Here is an 18023-nt window from a genome sequence, read left to right as displayed (position 1 = left end):
CGCACGCAGCACAACGATTTCTGAATGCTGGGATTGTGTGCACTGGGGTTATTGTGTCAGAGGGGCAACGTCCAGTGTCTGGGTTGTTTGATTGTGGCAGTTTGTTCTTTTGGCAGGTGTGTGTTATGTATGTAGTAAAGGCTGGCCATTTAAGGCGTGTGTGGTAGGTGGGTGGTGTGCTGGTGAGGAGCGGGTAAGCAGGGACGGTTAGTATTTAGAACAGTGTGGTTGATTTATTGTTGATTCCAGGGTTCGTACCGTCACCAGATTGCCTTGGTGCCTGAGGAGGGTGCCTGTTTTTTATGTTAATGTTAAAGGATATTTGTACCGCGCACTATCACCACCGTAGTGGTCCCCTGGTGCTCTGGTGACTCTGAAAGGGAGAGGGGGGGGTGAGTTAGTGGGAATAAACTGGAAAAGTGCAAGAGAGCAGTGATGTGCTGATGGCAGCCTCACCCCGGTGGGTCCGTCGGCTGGGCTTGGGGTGTTTTACGGTCAGTAGTCGTGTGCTGTTGTGCAAGTCTACGTGAGGTTTGTTTTGTTTTTGCAGTGTAGTGAAGTTAGTGCGGATTGCTGCGTTTTAGGCTTGTGGTTGTGTTTGGTTAGAGAAGTGTATGCAGAGGGATGAAATTGTTAGTGGATTGGTTAGTTGGCATTGCTGTCCTTGCAGTTATGTCTATGTCTGATGTTTGCTATCATTCACTATTCCATTGTTGCTAATTTTCAATATTCTGTCTAGATGTGAGGCAGGATATTGATCACGATTCCAATCAAGTGTTGCACTTACCATCATTCACAGTTTCATCCAAGTGTGGCGCATGCTAACATTCACATTTCTATCTAGATGCGACACAAGCTAACGTTAAGAATTCCATCTAAGTGTGGTACATGCTAATATTCATAATCCCGTCTAGATGTGACGCAAGCTAAAGTTAAGAATTCCATCTAAGTGTGGTACATGCTAATATTCACATTTCTATCTAGATGTGACGCAAGCTAAAGTTGTATCCTGGCTTGCAACATGGTTTTACTACTGACTATTGTATTCACTCTCCTGCTTGCTTTGCTGCTTTTGAGTGTACTTTTCTCACCTCCCCCGCCTCTCCTCCCCTTACTTTCTCCTATGCACTTACTATATGTTAGTCGCCTGTCTGACAATTTCCTTCCCACCCTCCTTCCTTCTTTATGTCCAAGCTCAATGTCATCAGGCCGAGTATGATAGTTAATTTCACATCCTCACTGTTCATGTCCTGTAAGAATGTCATTGTATTTTCCATTCTTCCCTCCCTTCCCATGCATTGAAGCGTTACAACACTATAGGTGCTATACATCATATCAGTGCATGTTCTCTGCCAATAAGTTAAGAGTGAACAATTATCCTTCTAGGCAGCTGTGAAATACCACTAGCATCACCGTTAATAGACCTTGCCTTAATACTACTTACCATATGCACTTATGCTCCCCTGACTCCCATATGCTGCGCCATAACTTCCGGTCAAAGGCTGGTTACTTGGACTCCCGTAACTAGCCTTGGCGTGTTGAATAGCTAGGTTTTTAGTCATTTTCTGAACATCAGATGATCTGTCGTTGATCGAGTTCCATATTTGGCCATCAAATGGGAAAGTGCGGTTCATCCGAATTTCGTTTGAGGTCATTGCTCCATCATAGGTTTCTTCCTGGTTGGTAGCGGTTGATTTTGGCTTGGAGGAATTTGGTTCCTTGTCCATGTAGGGATGTGTGAGCGATGCAGAGGACTTTGAAATGAATGTATTTTTTTTACTGGAAGCCAGTGTAGGCTTCTCTGGGCCGGTGTGATGTGGTCTCTTCCGTTTAGTCGCTGGAGTAGCCTTGCTGCACTTGCCTTCCAGTATATACTATAGCCAAAATAAGAAGAGTAAACTTGTCTTACGGAGCAAAGCACATTATGGAAAGCTAGAATAGCTACATACATTATTTTTTGATAGGTTGTCTTTCCAAGATGGACAGTCGGGTACACTTTTTGTGACAGCCGAAACACGTGTCAGCATAAGGGCATTGTAAAACAAAAATGCAACCATGCTAACTAGCTAAGGTGTTGGACTAATTCCTGTTTGGCGCAGTTTTTGACAAGTCAGAATTACATAGCAAAAAACTATTTAATTCTAAATTGCTTTCAGACAGATAGAAAAGGGCAGACCCAGCAATGCACCAGAGCTGCAACCCAGGTGGGTGATCATTGTTTTCACTGAAGGCCGCATGTTGGGAGATGGAAAGCTTCTCAAAGACTTTGCCAATGGGTGTACCAGTTAGGTAGGACCACTTGGTCCTTAAAACACTTCTTGAGAAGAGGAAGTATGTGCAGAACAAGCACAAAGTCAGAACTTCAACAAGGAGGCGCCATTAAATTTGGACCGCTCGGAATAACCGAACTACAGGACTCCACAGACTTTGGTGGCACAGAGGTAAGCAAGCACAGAAAACAATCCCATGCTGGGGCTTTTTGAAGGACCTCCAAGAGGACTCAACAGTTGGAGCACAGTTCAAATGTGAAGGGCTTGAGCAACTTCTGAAAACAAAAGTTCCATCTGTTTTCCATGGCTCATGGCGCCTTTCTAAACTGCAGCAAATAGTTTAGTTAATTACAAGAACAAACAGGACTCCCCCATGTCAACTAGTTACATGACGGCAAAGGTCGGCATCCACGTTCTTAGAGGGACAAGTAGCGTTCAGCCCACAGGACGAAGTAATTACAGGTTAGATCAGGGGGTATTTGTAACACATGATGTATGTCAGTTGCAGCACCTCTGGCATTGCAAGCACTGGGAGGGGATCCCGTTTGTTTTAGGAGAGTGTGTGCAGATAATATCTGCTAGGTAACCAGTAATAGCACAAGTTCAGGGATTAGTTGAGCAGGAGCAAACAAGCAGCTCATAGCTATCTGGCACTTACCCAGTAAGCTGACACTACCTCGTGGGAAGAAGGGAGCTAGTTCCTAGCATGTTGCAAATCTAACTTTCACGTGAGGCAAGTTTTGACCGTTTGTCCATTATATATGACCCTTTATAGCTTACTGGTCTTCTATGCGTGTCCCAAGGCTCCTTTAGATGCATTCCCGATGCCATGTTTCGGCACAGCACTTTGGCCACAGAGCCCCTTTCGGCACAGCCACAGTGGTGCGACAGACAATTCAGTGCTGCACATTTGGTGCGTGGTTGATTTAGGCCAAGCTGCTGGCATTTAGCAGCTGTGCCCAAATAGCTGTTTCGCCAAATGGGGACATTATGATATACTTAAAGAAAAATGTACCGCTGCCAGGCATTTGAACCCTAAAAATGTACCGCTGCCAGGCATTTGAACCCTGGTCACCAGTTTTCAAGGCATGCAATGCGCCACATGACCAACTGGCACATATAGGTGGAGGGCACAACTTTCATACTTACCCTGCAACCATACATATGTATAATAGGTAAGTTGTGCACATTAAAGCTATGAGCCTTGTTCGGTTTTGTGGTTTAGTGCCATGCCTTGAAGACGAGAGATCCTGGTTCGAATCTCACCAACGTATTCTTTTTAAAAAATATGCTGGGATTGTGCGCCTATTTGGCCGGTGCCGATAGATCCCCTCGGGCCGCATCCAATAGGGCACGACGACAAGGGATCTGCACCAAAGCAGCCGCACCAAAATGGCTGCCGTCAAAGCAGCCGCACTAACACCTAGAGTACATTTAGCAAAGATGTGTATGGATGACAAAATGCGACACAGGGAGTCAAAGGCAGCTTCTGGTATTCAGCTAACCAGGTATTCTGCTCGGGCATACCCAGGAGTAGTGTGACCAGACGTCCTAGTCCCTCCCCCGCCCCCACCACCCAGAGACAGTCCATGGAAATCGCGCTCCGCCCCGGTGTTTGCATGTTTGGGTGGCTACGGTCCCGGTGTGTGCCAGGTCCGATTTTGAAATACCGAAATCTGGTCCTGTTGCGACTCTTCCTGCATGAATGGGGGCGTGAAATGCTTTTCACCCCCCCACCCCCATTTCCTCCCACTTCCCCTCCCTGGCGCTCTCCTCCAATGAGAGGAGTGTGCCTGGGAGCACACCCCCCCCCACAACAGGCCAGTAGGACTACAGTTGTATTTGTATTTATGGTAGTCCTACTTCTATGTCTATGGCCTGGCGAGTTTTTTTTTTATTTATGTTTTATCTGGTCGCCCTACCCAGGAGCTAACAAGTCCCCAGCTCCTGGTAATTTGGACACGTTGAGAGGGTTCCATGAGGGGCTGGCTGAACCAGCGTTCCATGAATAAGTAGTGCTACAATGGATGTAAAAGGTGCGTGACAAAAGGACAGTTTGCAATGGAGAGACCCTGATCTATGGTGCCACCTCAACTGCACAGGAATCACTCACATGCTAGGAATTGACAATTTGCCCAGGGTACTGCCCTCAAACGTCAGAATACACACCAAGAAAGAGGCCCTAGATTTCCCAAAGTGCACTCAGGAGACTACATGCCCCAGAATGCACACGGCACCCCGCAACACAGATGCCACAGCAGGACAACTTGTCAAAGGACAGTCTCGATACTTATTAGAAATGCAGGTACGGGTCAAGGACTGCAATACGCCTTCCATTACCGATGTCTCCGCGGGAATGCATAGCTCAGAATTCACTCTAGCTCCGTTGGTAATAGAAGTACCCGCAGGGCATCTTCTGGAATGCACGCTTCCTCGTGTCGCCCACTAAATCTCACCCTACGTGCGCAGGGATATATTCAGACTCAGTCAGTACAGTTGGCAACGCGCAGCACTACATGCAGGGGCAGCACCGGGGCCTTTCAGTTGGAATGGGCCCCGAGCCTCAGGGGGTGGGAAGCTCGCTCTGTGTTGTGTTCTTTTGTACATTAAACTACCCTTTGCCGTGTGCCCGGGACAAGCTGCCTTTGCTAGCACCATCACTCACTCGATCACCTCGTCGTGCCTTCACATGCCTCTCCATCAGTGCTGGCTATCACGCCGGCGTTCAGATCCAGCGAACACGGCAGACCCTTCCTATATGTCCCTGAGTTTTATAAAGGGAAAAGTAGAATGCAAAGGAAAAAAACAGGACTGGATAAGCACCTACAGATTGGAATGGGTATGTTGGCAAGTATGCATTAGCACCTCTTTTCAGCTTTGTCGCTACTCCAACTCGGAATCCCCCTTGGGGTAATGATGGCAAGGTGCCGACTGGGTTACAAAAGAACTGGAACACGTGAGCAGCTTTGATTGTGCCCCCTCTCCCCTGCCATGTGACAGGAGCTTTGCAGCTTGCACGTTTTCACAAGGCAGGCTGCGTGCAGGGTTTCCTAGGCCCTCTACTGTTCTCCATTGTTATGGTGTGCGCCCCCCCTGTGCCTGCCTTATGCAGCGTTTGCCCTGCAGCCAAAATCAAAGAAAGCGTGCCCCACTGGACCTGGTGCTGTATTCCATCCCATTAGCTCTTTCCTGGAGAGTGTTCTCCTCCTGCTCTGTTAGGCCCCCCTCTGGCCCTGCTCCCCCCCCTCCCCCGAGTGTTCCTGTTTCCATGATTGTTTCTTCTTGCCTCAGTCTGTTATGAGGCCACATTGCTTCCATCAGGGGTTCTGTGTCTAAAATAGAAATGCTATGAGGTAGCTCATGAGGTTGTGCACCTGTAACTGAGATATGTGTTTTAAAAAGATGCATGTCACTGCTCTTTTTTGTAATCCTTGTGTGACCCTTTATTATTTTTCAGAAGACTTGTATTTGCTTTTGAAACCCTGTTTCTATTTCACTGTTTGCATATACCAACAGGTTGATATTTCATGACAGATTTACCGAAGGGAGTACTAACCGAGTCCATGAAATACACCTTCACAGCAAGCATTGAATGCGGATTCTAAAACGAACAGCAGAGCAAGGTAGTATTCTCTGCTCTTTAAAGTGTAATCTGGGAAACAAGTGCTTGCATTTCGGCTTCCCCACGTGGCCTTTGATACTGAGCAAATGGGCTTTAGCTTAACGTGCCTTATGTTCCTTACACTGCCACAGCAGCAGCGTCGTATGGCTCTCAGCCAGTGTGGACTACAGAGAAACTCTCCCTCACTCATGCTTTAATTATTCATAGTATTATTGGAGTTACGCTACTGTGCATGGAGCAGCATGAATAACGGTGGGGGGGGCATGCAAAGGACAGCACGCAGGTGTACCAGGCGGCATGGTCGATTCCGGGGCTTGGCAGAGGCCCCCGCTGACCTTGACCCGACCCTTTACCACAGGGCCCAACAGACCATTAAAATGGGCCCCCGCTGACCTTCAGCCGACCCTGAACACATGTTGCAGAAAAACTACGTAGATGACCTCATAGGATTGCATGTTTACATTGCCTCTCTGTGCAGGAAAGCCTTCAGCGGTGCACAGGTCTGGGGTGCACAGCCTCATTCTGCACAATGATTTGTGCGGGAATGTACACTACTTCACCAAGAGCAGAACTTAACCCCGGACTACTTGCCACAGAATGCACCCTACCTCACTCAATGAGGATGTTTCCACAGAACGCTATGAGTACGGACTACTTAGTCCCGAGCCAGGAGGACTACATGTCCCAGAAATCCCTCTCAAAGTCGGATACAAGACTAAATGGTTCGCTAAATCTTCTTTTTCCACCCTGCATTCTAAAGACATCTACATTTAAAATGTCAAATCAAGCACTACAAGTACCAGAATGCCAAGATTTTTTTTAAAAAGTCTTAACTAAAAGTGGGGATTGCGAGTAATCAGAGTAACCCCATGTGCCTTCTCTTGTCACCTGGGGCACCTGTAATGTTAGTCGAGCGTGATACAGGACCGGGGGGGGGGGTGTTTACAAAGCCCACGTGGCCCTATTCTCCGCTCGGAAGGCTGTTGGCAACAACACACTCTGCTTACCCCCCCTCACACTTCCCCTCCCTCTAGTGTAGCATGGCCAGAAAAACAGGAATTCAAACAATAAGAACAACCAAACCGCATTGCTAGAGGCACACCTCGTGAGCCCGTGGAGGGGGCGCAGGCTGAGCAATGGCGTGCAGGAACCACAAGAGACTGCACCCGTCTTTAGATCACTCGAGGGCAATGTCTCACGCAGAGCGACTGTCCTCGCTGTGAGGGGGCAGTCTCCATGAAACAGCCCAGCCTGCCAATGTCTCTCCTTCGCGAGTTCCAGAGCACGTCGGGTCAGCATGTGTTCTGCCCTGACAGTTCGAAAAGTTGTTCCTACACTTTATTGTTTCAATATGTAATTTGAGAATCGTTACAGCGAACGCGCCAGAGAGCTTTAACAGAGTGATTAAACATATTTTATCTGCGCTCTGGGCGCTAGATCGCCTCAAGGCGCTATCCCAGTCGAGAAAGCGGGGCGCAGGGAACACGAGTTCCAGCTTGTGTTCTTAAAGCGGCCAGGCGAGTAGAACTTGCCGCCACTTTTCGTAAATCTTTCGGATACTGTCTTGGGTTTCCTGGAGGTCCCGGTTAACTTACCCTGTCCGGCTGCTGTGTTCCGGCTCGCTGGCAGTCTGTGGGGCGGGAGAACGAGCACGCTGCCTGCTCTGTCCCGGCCGAGCACGTTTCCTTGCCTTGTCCCAGCCGAGCACGCTTGCTTCCTTCTCTGCCCCGGCCGAGCACGCTGCCTGGCTCGCTCCGCCTCGTCCCCTTGTGTTGATGGTGCGTAGTGGGCAGAGCCGCGTGCGTGTCGCGCCGGCTGAGCCCGCCTCTGACTCAGAGATCGCTCACTCACTGTCCTCCCCGAGGGGAGGGGAGGGGAGGGGAGTCCCTCTGATGTCACGGCGGCCCTTGTAAGGAGATCCTGTGCCCCCGCGACGCTTCCCGCATCACCACCGCCATTCCCGGCATCTTCCTCATCAGAAGGCAGCAACAACAACGGACACGTGCCCGGGGGCCTTGGCCTGGCACGCACTGGACCAGAGAGTCTTCAGCATGGGCTCGTTTTATGAATCGCCTGCCCTGGGTATCACTTGAGTGCGGATATTGAATGCCGTACTTTTATCGAGTTTTCTCAACTTTCCCAACACTGTGAGCAGTTGATTGTGTAATGCGGATGGCCGACTTTGGGGCACGTAAACATCCCAGAGTGTTACCACATATGTGGAGGATGTGTTCCTGCAGTATCTGACTGTCTGATCCCAGGAGTGGTGCCTGTATCCGGGGGCCCTTGAGTGATGTCACAGGATGACGCCACGAACCCACATTTTTATCGCAGTTGGGAGTCAGCCTCATAGGTGGGTGGGCTGGGGGGGTCGATAATGGGAATAGGTTTGGGCGGGGTCCCCTGGTTTAATTGTAGGGTAGAGGAAAGCGGGTGTATTGTCCGATGTGCAGAGCTGACGTTGCTCAAGATGCGCAGTGATAGGTGAACATGCACGGAAAAGCCAGGGCATATTATAAGGCAGATTTTCAAGCCGATTCATGGAATTAATGTGCGCCGAAAATTTCGGCGCAAGCCTGCGAAAACGTGCGATTTGCAGGTGAAAGAGCGAAAATCGCAGTGCAAGTGCGAATATCGCAGGGAAACCAGCGCACATCTATTCATGGAAGTCCGTGCGCGAGTAAAATCAGGGATGTGCGCTGAAAAAGTGCGCGGCACACGCCGGCGCACAGGTTATCTAACGGCGTGCGCTAAGGCCACAGCGAAAGAGCACATAGCGCGGCGCACATAACAAAAGTAGGCGGAACATGGGGCGTAACACTCGGAATGGGGAACAACTCGTAAAAATGTGGGCGTCACGGGGGAAGTACAGGAGGCAAGTGCACGGAACGCCCACACGCTCGCCTACAACACGTATTCATGGAATCGAATAGGGCAAACCAGCGCACGGGCAAAAACGCGCACAGACCCAAACCCGTCCTCCACACGAAGGCAAACGGTAGCGTCCCTGCGCTGGAAAAAAAATGTGCGCCAAAATGTGCGCCAAAATGTGCGCTAACAAAAAGCACGAATATACAGCTCTGATGAATGTCCCATACTGTGGACCCCTAGGACAAATGACGTGCAAAGGGGTACGTGACAAACAGCGACACCCGCTGTGTGAAAAATTAGCTTGTGCATGTATTTCGGGTGTGCGTGGGAAGTTTTACACGTGATCGGGCCTGGGGGAGCGGGGTACGTGTATTTCAGGGGTGCGCGTGAAGTTCTACACGCAATCGTGCCTGGGGGAGTGGGATACGTATATTCCAGGGGTGCGCAGGAAGTTTCACACGCGATTGGCCTTGGTGTAATAATTAGACAAATTACGAGGAATTTGAATACACCGAAAGGTTACCTTAGAGCATGGGTGCACAACATACGGCCCGCGGGCCAGTTGCGGCCACCCTCCATTAGGAAAGTCTTTGTTGTCTTCCGGGCCGGTGGAAACACTGGCCCTCATTGGCTCAGCACACACACGCATCACGTCGCTCCTACGAGCCACGTAATGCGTGTGTGCTGCACCAATGGAGGGCCAGCACTACGGCTGGCGTGGTCCATAAGGCTTGATGCCGGAAGGCATTTCAGCATTGGACCACGCCAGCCGTAGTAAGATTCCAGCATTCCAGTTTACCTGCCGCTTACCTGCCTTCCAGCACGTCTCCGGTAAGTGGTCTGTTTGTGTTTGTGTGTCGGGTTTGTTTTGCTTTATGTTTGTGTGTGTATGTTGCGGGGGGGTGTCGGATGTGTATGAATGTTTGTATTTGAATGTATTTTGTGTGTATGTTGAGATGCGGGGGTGGGGGTGTGTGTCGGATGTGTATGTATGTTTGTATTTGAATGTATTTTGTGTGTATGTTGAGATGCGGGGGTGGGGTGTGTGTCGGATGTGTATGAATGTTTGTATTTGAATGTATTTTGTGTGTATGTTGAGATGCGGGGGTGGGGGGGGGTGTCGGATGTGTATGCATGTTTGTATTTGAATGTATTTTGTGTGTATGTTGAGATGCGGGGGTCGGGAAGTGTGTCGGATGTGTATGAATGTTTGTATTTGAATGTATTTTGTGTGTATGTTGAGATGCGGGGGTGGGGGGTGTGCCGGATGTGTATGAATGTTTGTATTTGAATGTATTTTGTGTGTATGTTGAGATGCGGGGGTGGGGGGGTGTGTCGGATGTGTATGCATGTTTGTATTTGAATGTATTTTGTGTGTATGTTGAGATGCGGGGGTGGGGGTGTGTGTCGGATGTGTATGAATGTTTGTATTTGAATGTATTTTGTGTGTATGTTGAGATGTGGGGACGTGTGTGAATGTTTGTATTTGAATTTATTTTGTGTGTATGTTGAGATGTGGGGGGGTGTGTGAATGTTTGTATTTGAATGTATTTTGTGTGTATGTTGAGATGCGGGAGTGGGGGGTGTCGGATGTGTGTCGGATGTGTATGAATGTTTTGATTTGAATGTTTTTTGTGTGCTGAGTTGGAGGGTGGGGGTTCGGGTCTTTATGGGTGCATGTTTGTGTGTGTGCTGATTTGGGGGGTGGGGGGTTCGGGTCTGTATGGGTGCATGTTTGTGTATGTGCTGAGTTGGGGGGTGGGGGTTCGGGTCTGTATGGGTGAATGCTTGAGTGTGTGCTGAGTTGGGGGTGGGGGGTTCGGGTCTGTATGGGTGCATGTTTGTGTGCTGAGTTGGGGGGTGGGGGGTTCGGGTCTGTATGGGTGCATGTTTGTGTGTGTGCTGAGTTGGGGGGTGGGGGGTTCGGGTCTGTATGGGTGCATGCTTGAGAGTGTGTGTGCTGAGTTGCGGGGTGGGGGGTTTGGAGTTGGGGGGTGGGGGGTTCGGGCCTGTATGGGTGCATGTTTGTGTGTGTGCTGAGTTGGGGGGTGGGGGGGTTCGGGTCTGTATGGGTGCATGCTTGAGAGTGTGTGTGCTGAGTTGGGGGGTGGGGGGTTTGGAGTTGGGGGGTGGGGGTTCGGGTCTTTATGGGTGCATGTTTGTGTGTGTGGTGAGTTGGGGGGTGGGGGTTTGGGTCTGTATTGGTGCATGTTTGTGTGTGTGCTGAGTTGGGGGGTTTGGTTGGGGGTGAGGGGGCCATGGGGTGGGGGGTTTGGTTGGGGGTGAGGAGGCCATGGGGCATAGTGTTTGGTTGGGGGTGAGGAGGCCATGGGGCATAGTGTTTGGTTGGGGGTGAGGGACGTATGGGGCATAGTGTTTGGTTGGGGGTGAGGGGGCCATGGGGCATAGTGTTTGGTTGGGGGTGAGGGACATATGGGGCATAGTGTTTGGTTGGGGGTGAGGGGGCCGTGGGGCATAGTGTTTGGTTGGGGGTGAGGAGGCCATGGGGCATAGTGTTTGGTTGGGGGTGAGGGACATACGGGGCATAGTGTTTGGTTGAGGGTGAGGGGGCCATGGGGCATAGTGTTTGGTTGGGGGTGAGGGGGCCATGGGGCATAGTGTTTGGTTGGGGGTGAGGGGGCCATGGGGCATAGTGTTTGGTTGGGGGTGAGGGACATATGGGGCATAGTGTTTGGTTGGGGGCGAGGGGGCCATGGGGCATAGTGTTTGGTTGGGGGTGAGGGGGCCATGGGGCATAGTGTTTGGTTGGGGGAGAGGGACATATGGGGCATAGTGTTTGGTTGGGGGTGAGGGACATATGGGGCATAGTGTTTGGTTTGGGGTGAGTGACATATGGGGCACAGTGTTTGGTTGGGGGTGAGGGGGCCATGGGGCATAGTGTTTGGTTGGGGGTGAGGGGGCCATGGGGCATAGTGTTTGGTTGGGGGTGAGGGACATATGGGGCATAGTGTTTGGTTGGGGGTGAGGGGGCCATGGGGCATAGTGTTTGGTTGGGGGTGAGGGACATATGGGGCATAGTGTTTGGTTGGGGTGAGGGGGCCATGGGGCATAGTGTTTGGTTGGGGGTGAGGAGGCCATGGGGCATAGTGTTTGGTTGGGGGTGAGGGACATATGGGGCATAGTGTTTGGTTGGGGGTGAGGGACATATGGGGCATAGTGTTTGGTTTGGAGTGAGGGACATATGGGGCATAGTGTTTGGTTGGGGGTGAGGGGGCCATGGGGCATAGTGTTTGGTTGGGGGTGAGGGACATATGGGGCATAGTGTTTGGTTGGGGGTGAGGGGGCCATGGGGCATAGTGTTTGGTTGGGGGTGAGGGACATATGGGGCATAGTGTTTGGTTGGGGGTGAGGGGGCCATGGGGCATAGTGTTTGGTTGGGGGTGAGGAGGCCATGGGGCATAGTGTTTGGTTGGGGGGTGAGGGACATATGGGGTATAGTGTTTGGTTGGGGGTGAGGGGGCCATGGGGCATAGTGTTTGGTTGGGGGTGAGGGGGCCATGGGGCATAGTGTTTGGTTGGGGGTGAGGGACATATGGGGCATAGTGCTTGGTTGGGGGTGAGGGGGCCATGGGGCATAGTGTTTGGTTGGGGGTGAGGGGGCCATGGGGCATAGTGTTTGGTTGGGGATGAGGGGGCCATGGGGCATAATGTTTGGTTGGGGGTGAGGGGGCCATGGGGCATAGTGTTTGATTGGGGGTGAGGGGGCCATGGGGCATAGTGTTTGGTTGGGGGTGAGAGTGCCATGGGGCATAGTGTATCTAGGGTCAATAAAATATATATAAGTTAATTAAGCAGGCGAGATACAATAACTAAATAGAAATAAATTATAACAATGAAAAATGTGTAGTACAAAATGTAAGTTTGAAATGCAAATAAAAATCGTTACCCCTCAAAAACACTCTTTTTCCATGTGTTTAGTACAAATTGGGGGTTTAAAAAGCCTCCTGCCACGCCCCGCCTACCGCCGCGCCCACATTTACTTTTCTGCCCACTATAGCCCTCATGTAAGGTACTTTCGGCCCTCTGTCAAAATCAGTTGTGCACCCCTGCCTTAGAGAAACACCAGTCGTTCTCCTTCCTATGCTTCCTTCTTCAGAAATGGTTCCGACAGGGGTAGAGAATGAGTGCCTCCCTGAGACCCTTCCTCCGCCTTCAAATCAAGGATTAAGGAGGGGAAGGACCCCAGGGAAACCCTCTGGGAAAGAAAACCCTGTGTCGACGGCCACTGGATAGATGTCGTCTGTCTGGAGAGGTTTTTGGTACCCGGACTATCCGCTGGAGGGGAGCCGTCTGGATAAAGACAGAGGAAAGTGGTAAGTTTAAGAAGGGTAAGTAGAAGGCAGAATATGGGTAGAGAAAACGAGGAGTACCTGATTGGAAGGGGGATACGACTTATCGGGCTATATTGTAGGTCTTCCGATGAGACGCGGATAGGAGTAACCTCGAGGACGTCCCAGGAAGAGAATGAGTCTCAAATCTCAATGCTGCGGATCGGACCCCGCATATCCCTGCTTCTGAATAGGTGAAATAATATCAGGTGTCAATTCTGGTTCTTCTTCTAACCCCCGGATATACTAGGGACTGACTATCAATTCTCACGTACCGCACGCCAGGAAGGAATTCTCACTAGCGAACCGATCAGTGAGGTTCAGCTCGTAACGAGTGTGGCTGAGAGAGTACACTCGAGTCGCCGATGTTGTGCAAGAGTTGGGAGAAGGAGTCAAGTCTGAAACAGGTGAATGAAAGGGTTGAATTACACAGAAGGAATGACAAACAAACTAGTATGCAATAGATCCTAGTATCGAACTCACGAAGCGCTGTTGTGGAAGAGTAGCAACGCATCCGCGTGTTGTCCACAGGAACAGATGAACCGACTCCGGATCAGGGGGGCGGTCCTTCCACCGTGCGGCCTTGGTGTAAGTCTAGACCCACACCATCCATAGCGGCGGCCATCTTGGGAGTAAAGATGGCCGCAATCCGTCTAAGAGACCATCTATGCCACAGTGACCATGGTCTCCGCAGGGGCGTGACACTTGGGCGAGCGGGGTGCGTGTGAATCTAGTGTTTGCGGGAAGTTTTACATGCAATAGGCCCTGTGCGAGTGGGGTGCGTGTATTCCTGGGGTTCGCGTGAAGTTGCACACGCAATTGGCCTGGGTACGTGTAAATCTCGGGTTCGCGGGAAGTCTCACACACGATAGGCCCTGTGCGAGTGGGGTGCATGTATTCCTGGGGTTCGCGTGAAGTTTCACACGCGATTGGGCTGGGTACGTGTAAATCTGGGGTGCGCAGGAAGTTTCACACGTGATTGGCCTTGGGCGAGCGGGGTACGTGTATTTCGGGGGTGCGCAGGAAGTTTCACACGCGACACGCCCTGTGCGAGTCGAGTACGTGTATATCTGGGGTGCAGAGGAGTCCTACACGTGAATTGGCAGTGTGGGTCCTCCCAGGTGTTCCCTCTACACCCTCCACGGCCCCTGCAGGCAGCCCACACCACAGGGGACTACACTGCACCCCTGGTCATGTCCCGCAGGCAGCCCATCCACCATGGGCATGCCCCCCAGGCAAGCCACATGTCAGCTTTCACTACTGATCACCAACGCATGACGCCCTCCACACCCACCCCCCAGCAGTGCAGGGCACCTGCCAGCAGGCCCCCACTCATATCCCCTTGTACACCCACCCCCCAGCACTGAGGGGCACCTGCCAGCAGGCCCCCACTCATGTCCCACTCATGTCCCCTGCCAGCAGGCCCCCACTCATGTCCCACTCATGTCCCCTTGCACCCCACCCCCCTACAGTGCAGGGCACCTGCCAGCAGGTCCCCACTCATGTCCCCTTGCACCCCCACCCCCCAGCAGTGCAGGGCACCGGCCAGCAGGTCCCCACTCATGTCCCCTTGCACCCCCACCCCCAGCAGTGCAGGGCACCTGCCAGCAGGCCCCCACTCATGTCCCCTTGCACACCCACCCCCCAGCACTGAGGGGCACCTGCCAACAGGCCCCCACTCATGTCCCACTCATGTCCCCTTGCACCCCCACCCCCCAGCAGTGCAGGGCACCTGCCAGCAGGCTCCCACTCATGTCCCCTTGCACCCCCACCCCCCAGCAGTGCAGGGCACCTGCCAGCAGGCCCCCACTCGTGTCCCCTTGCACACCCACACCCCAGCACTGAGGGGCACCTGCCAGCAGGCCCCCACTCATGTCCCCTTGCACCCCCACCCCCCAGCAGTGCAGGGCACCTGCCAGCAGGCCCCACTCATGTCCCACTCATGTCCCCTTGCACCCCCACCCCCCAGCAGTGCAGGGCACCTGCCAGCAGGCCCCCACTCGTGTCCCCTTGCACACCCAACCCCCAGCACTGAGGGGCACCTGCCAGCAGGCCCCCAGTCATGTCCCCTTGCACCCCCACACCCCAGCAGTGCAGGGCACCTGCCAGCAGGCCCCCACTCATGTCCCACTCATGTCCCCTTGCACCCCCACCCCCCAGCAGAGCAGGGCACCTGCGAGCAAGCCCCCACTCATGTCCCACTCATGTCCCCTTGCACCCCCACCCCACAGCAGTGAAATGGCGATCCCATGACACAAACCAAAAGTCAACTATGTACATCAACACATGTCCGCCACACGAAGGCAGGCGGTAGCGTCCCTGTGCATTAAAAAAATGTGCGCTAACAAAAAGCCGTATATACAGCTCTGATGAATGTCCCATACTGTGGCCCTCTAGGACAAATGACGTGCAAAGGGGTACGCGACAAACACGGACACCCGCTGTGTCAAAAATAGCGTGTATTTCGGGGGTGTGCAGGAAGTTTCACACGCGATTGTGCCTGGGCGAGCGGGGTACGTGTACTTCAGGGGCTCGCGGGAAGTTTTACACGCGAGTTTGCCTGGGCGAGCGGGGTACGTGTACTTCAGGGGCTCGTGGGAAGTTTTACATGCAATTGGGCTTGGGCGAGCGGGGTAAGTGTACTTCAGGGGCTCGCGGGAAGTTTTACACGCGATTGGGCCTGGGCAAGCGGGGTACGTGTATTACTGTGGTGGGCGTGGAAGTACAGGAGGCAAATGCGCGGAACGCCCACACGCACACGCCAAAAAAGACGTGCGAATCCGGAAACACGTACGCCAGCAGGAAGCAGGCGAACGTCGACCCGTGCAGCATAAAAGTGCGCGCAAACAACAAACAAGCTCAGACGCCAGGATGAATATACCGTTCCTAGCAGCAGTGGCCGTGGGATACCGCAGTAGGAGGAGGAGGATAGTCAGGGCCAGAATTTTTACACCCAGAACCAGCCTTTTTGGGATGCCTGATGACCACGTGTATGGGAGTTACAGGTTTCCACCTCACATAATACTCGACCTGGTCAGTGAGTGGGAGGATGACCTCACATCACCCACCCTCTGCTCCCAAGCACTCAGCCCCCTGGAGAAGGTCCTTAATGTACTGCACTTCTTGGCCACTGGATCATTTCAGCGGACAAGTGCCATAGTGGGGGGGGGGGTGTCACAGGCCACGCAGTCACGCTGCCTAAACCAGGTCTTGGCCATCATGACTGCACGCCCATCAGTACGCATGCACATATACCTGCCCAGAACACCTGCAGAAAGGCAGGCTGTCGTCCAGGATTTTTACGGGGTGGCACACTTCCCCAAAGTGCTAGGTGCCATTGACTGCACCCATGTGGCTCTACGTCCCCCCAAGGCATCTGAGCACATCTATAGAAACCGCAAGCACTGGCATTCCATCAATGTCCAGGTAGTATGTGATGCCAAGGGAATCATCACCTCAGTATATGCCAACTATCCAGGGTCCACGCACGACAGTTTCATTTACAGAATGTCAACCCTAAGCCGGGGCCTAGAAGCTGGGCGGCATGGCGATACATGGCTGATCGGTGAGTATAAATGCCACAGCACATGCATGCATGTCAGATACTGAGTAATGTCACAACCCCACTAATGATACCCATCACCACCTCCCTAGGGGACAGTTCCTACCCTCTGAGCACCCACATGATGACGCCAATTCGGAACCCCACCACGCCACCCGAGGTAAGATACAACACAGCCCATATTGCAACCCGGGGCATAGTGGAGCGCACATTCGGAGTGCTCATGTCACGCTTTCGCTCCTTTGACCGTTCTGGTGGGCAGCTGTTATACGCTCCCCCAGTAGTGTGCAGGATCATAGTGGCAGCATGTGTCCTGCACAACGTTGCAACACGCCGGGGCCTGCCCATGGACATGGTGGTGCCCCCACATCCCCAACCACATGCACGCCCGCTGCGCATGGGAGGGGAAAGGGCACGGGGTGAGGCAGCCCGTACGCAGCTGGTGGCTAATTACTTCACCTAAAATCACACCCCTGTGGAGTGCACACAGCCCTGGCACATACCAGCTGACTATCAATGATGATGAGTCAAGTGACAGTCAACTGTCACAACCATACCAGTCTGAGATTGTTCACCTGGAAGTGTTCCATTGTGTGCATCCCTGCCTACACAAACACCACCAATGCTGTGTCATCAAAAGACACACTTCTGTGCTGCTAAAATCATTACCCCCTTGCAAGATACAACATGACAACAGTGCCATGTCACCCAACACCTCCTACCCAACACACCATGGCATGTCATGCTATGTGAGTGCAAACAAAGGAATCCCCAAAACATGACACAAGTGTCACAAAGTACAGTGTCCCGAACGGAAAATGGCCACACACAATATGCTCCCATTAATGTAGAACTGACAACACACATGACCAAAGACTTACCACAATACAATGCAGCTAGCCAACCCCAAACATAGCATTCACATGACCGTACTAAGTTAAAGGGTACGTAGTCTTACAACCTGGTGATGCTAGCACATCGACCACTTCCAACTGTACAGTGTTGGTGCCACGCAAATCTGGAAGTGCACTGCTTACAACATGAACTCCATCTCCAAAGTAGACAGCCTTGTGAAGACATGAGGAATGAACCTGCAAATTATGAGGGAGACATGGATGCACAAGCACACATCAATACACCATGCAGTGTACAATACTACAACAATATGCACTAGGAATGTATACACAGTATTGAATACAGACTGCCCACACATGTCATGGGAGTCCAACGTCACTGTGTAAGTGACTGTCACTTGGGCACACCCTTTGCAAACCCATGGAAACGGGAAGCAGGAGGGGTGTGTGTGTCACGAACCCAAGCATCTAACCCAAACTCAGGACAAGCCTGCA

At 52.1% G+C, this 18023-nt stretch overlaps 1 protein-coding gene across 2 annotated transcripts in view; it reads right to left on the bottom strand.

The window, feature by feature from the left end:
• The window catches only part of LOC138528818 (protein BTG3-like), a 79718-nt gene extending 71990 nt beyond the window's left edge, over positions 1-7728 (bottom strand). The window contains exons 1-2 of one of the 2 annotated variants that reach the window (XM_069640716.1): positions 7488-7723; positions 1445-1874 (exon numbers count right to left, since the gene is read on the bottom strand). The gene's annotated coding sequence lies outside the window, so the exon portion shown is untranslated. Of the gene's footprint in view, positions 1-1444; positions 1875-7487 lie in introns of both variants that reach the window. The other variant, XM_069640713.1, reaches the window with a different exon arrangement.
• Positions 7729-18023: the final 10295 nt, after the last annotated feature.

This window comes from Ambystoma mexicanum, chromosome 1q, assembly GCF_040938575.1.
Source record: "Ambystoma mexicanum isolate Mex_15411 chromosome 1q, UKY_AmexF1_1, whole genome shotgun sequence".
NCBI classification, from domain to species: Eukaryota; Metazoa; Chordata; class Amphibia; order Caudata; family Ambystomatidae; genus Ambystoma; species Ambystoma mexicanum.
The sequence above is the reverse complement of the archived record's forward strand: the minus strand, read 5'-3'. Positions and strand labels throughout refer to the sequence as shown.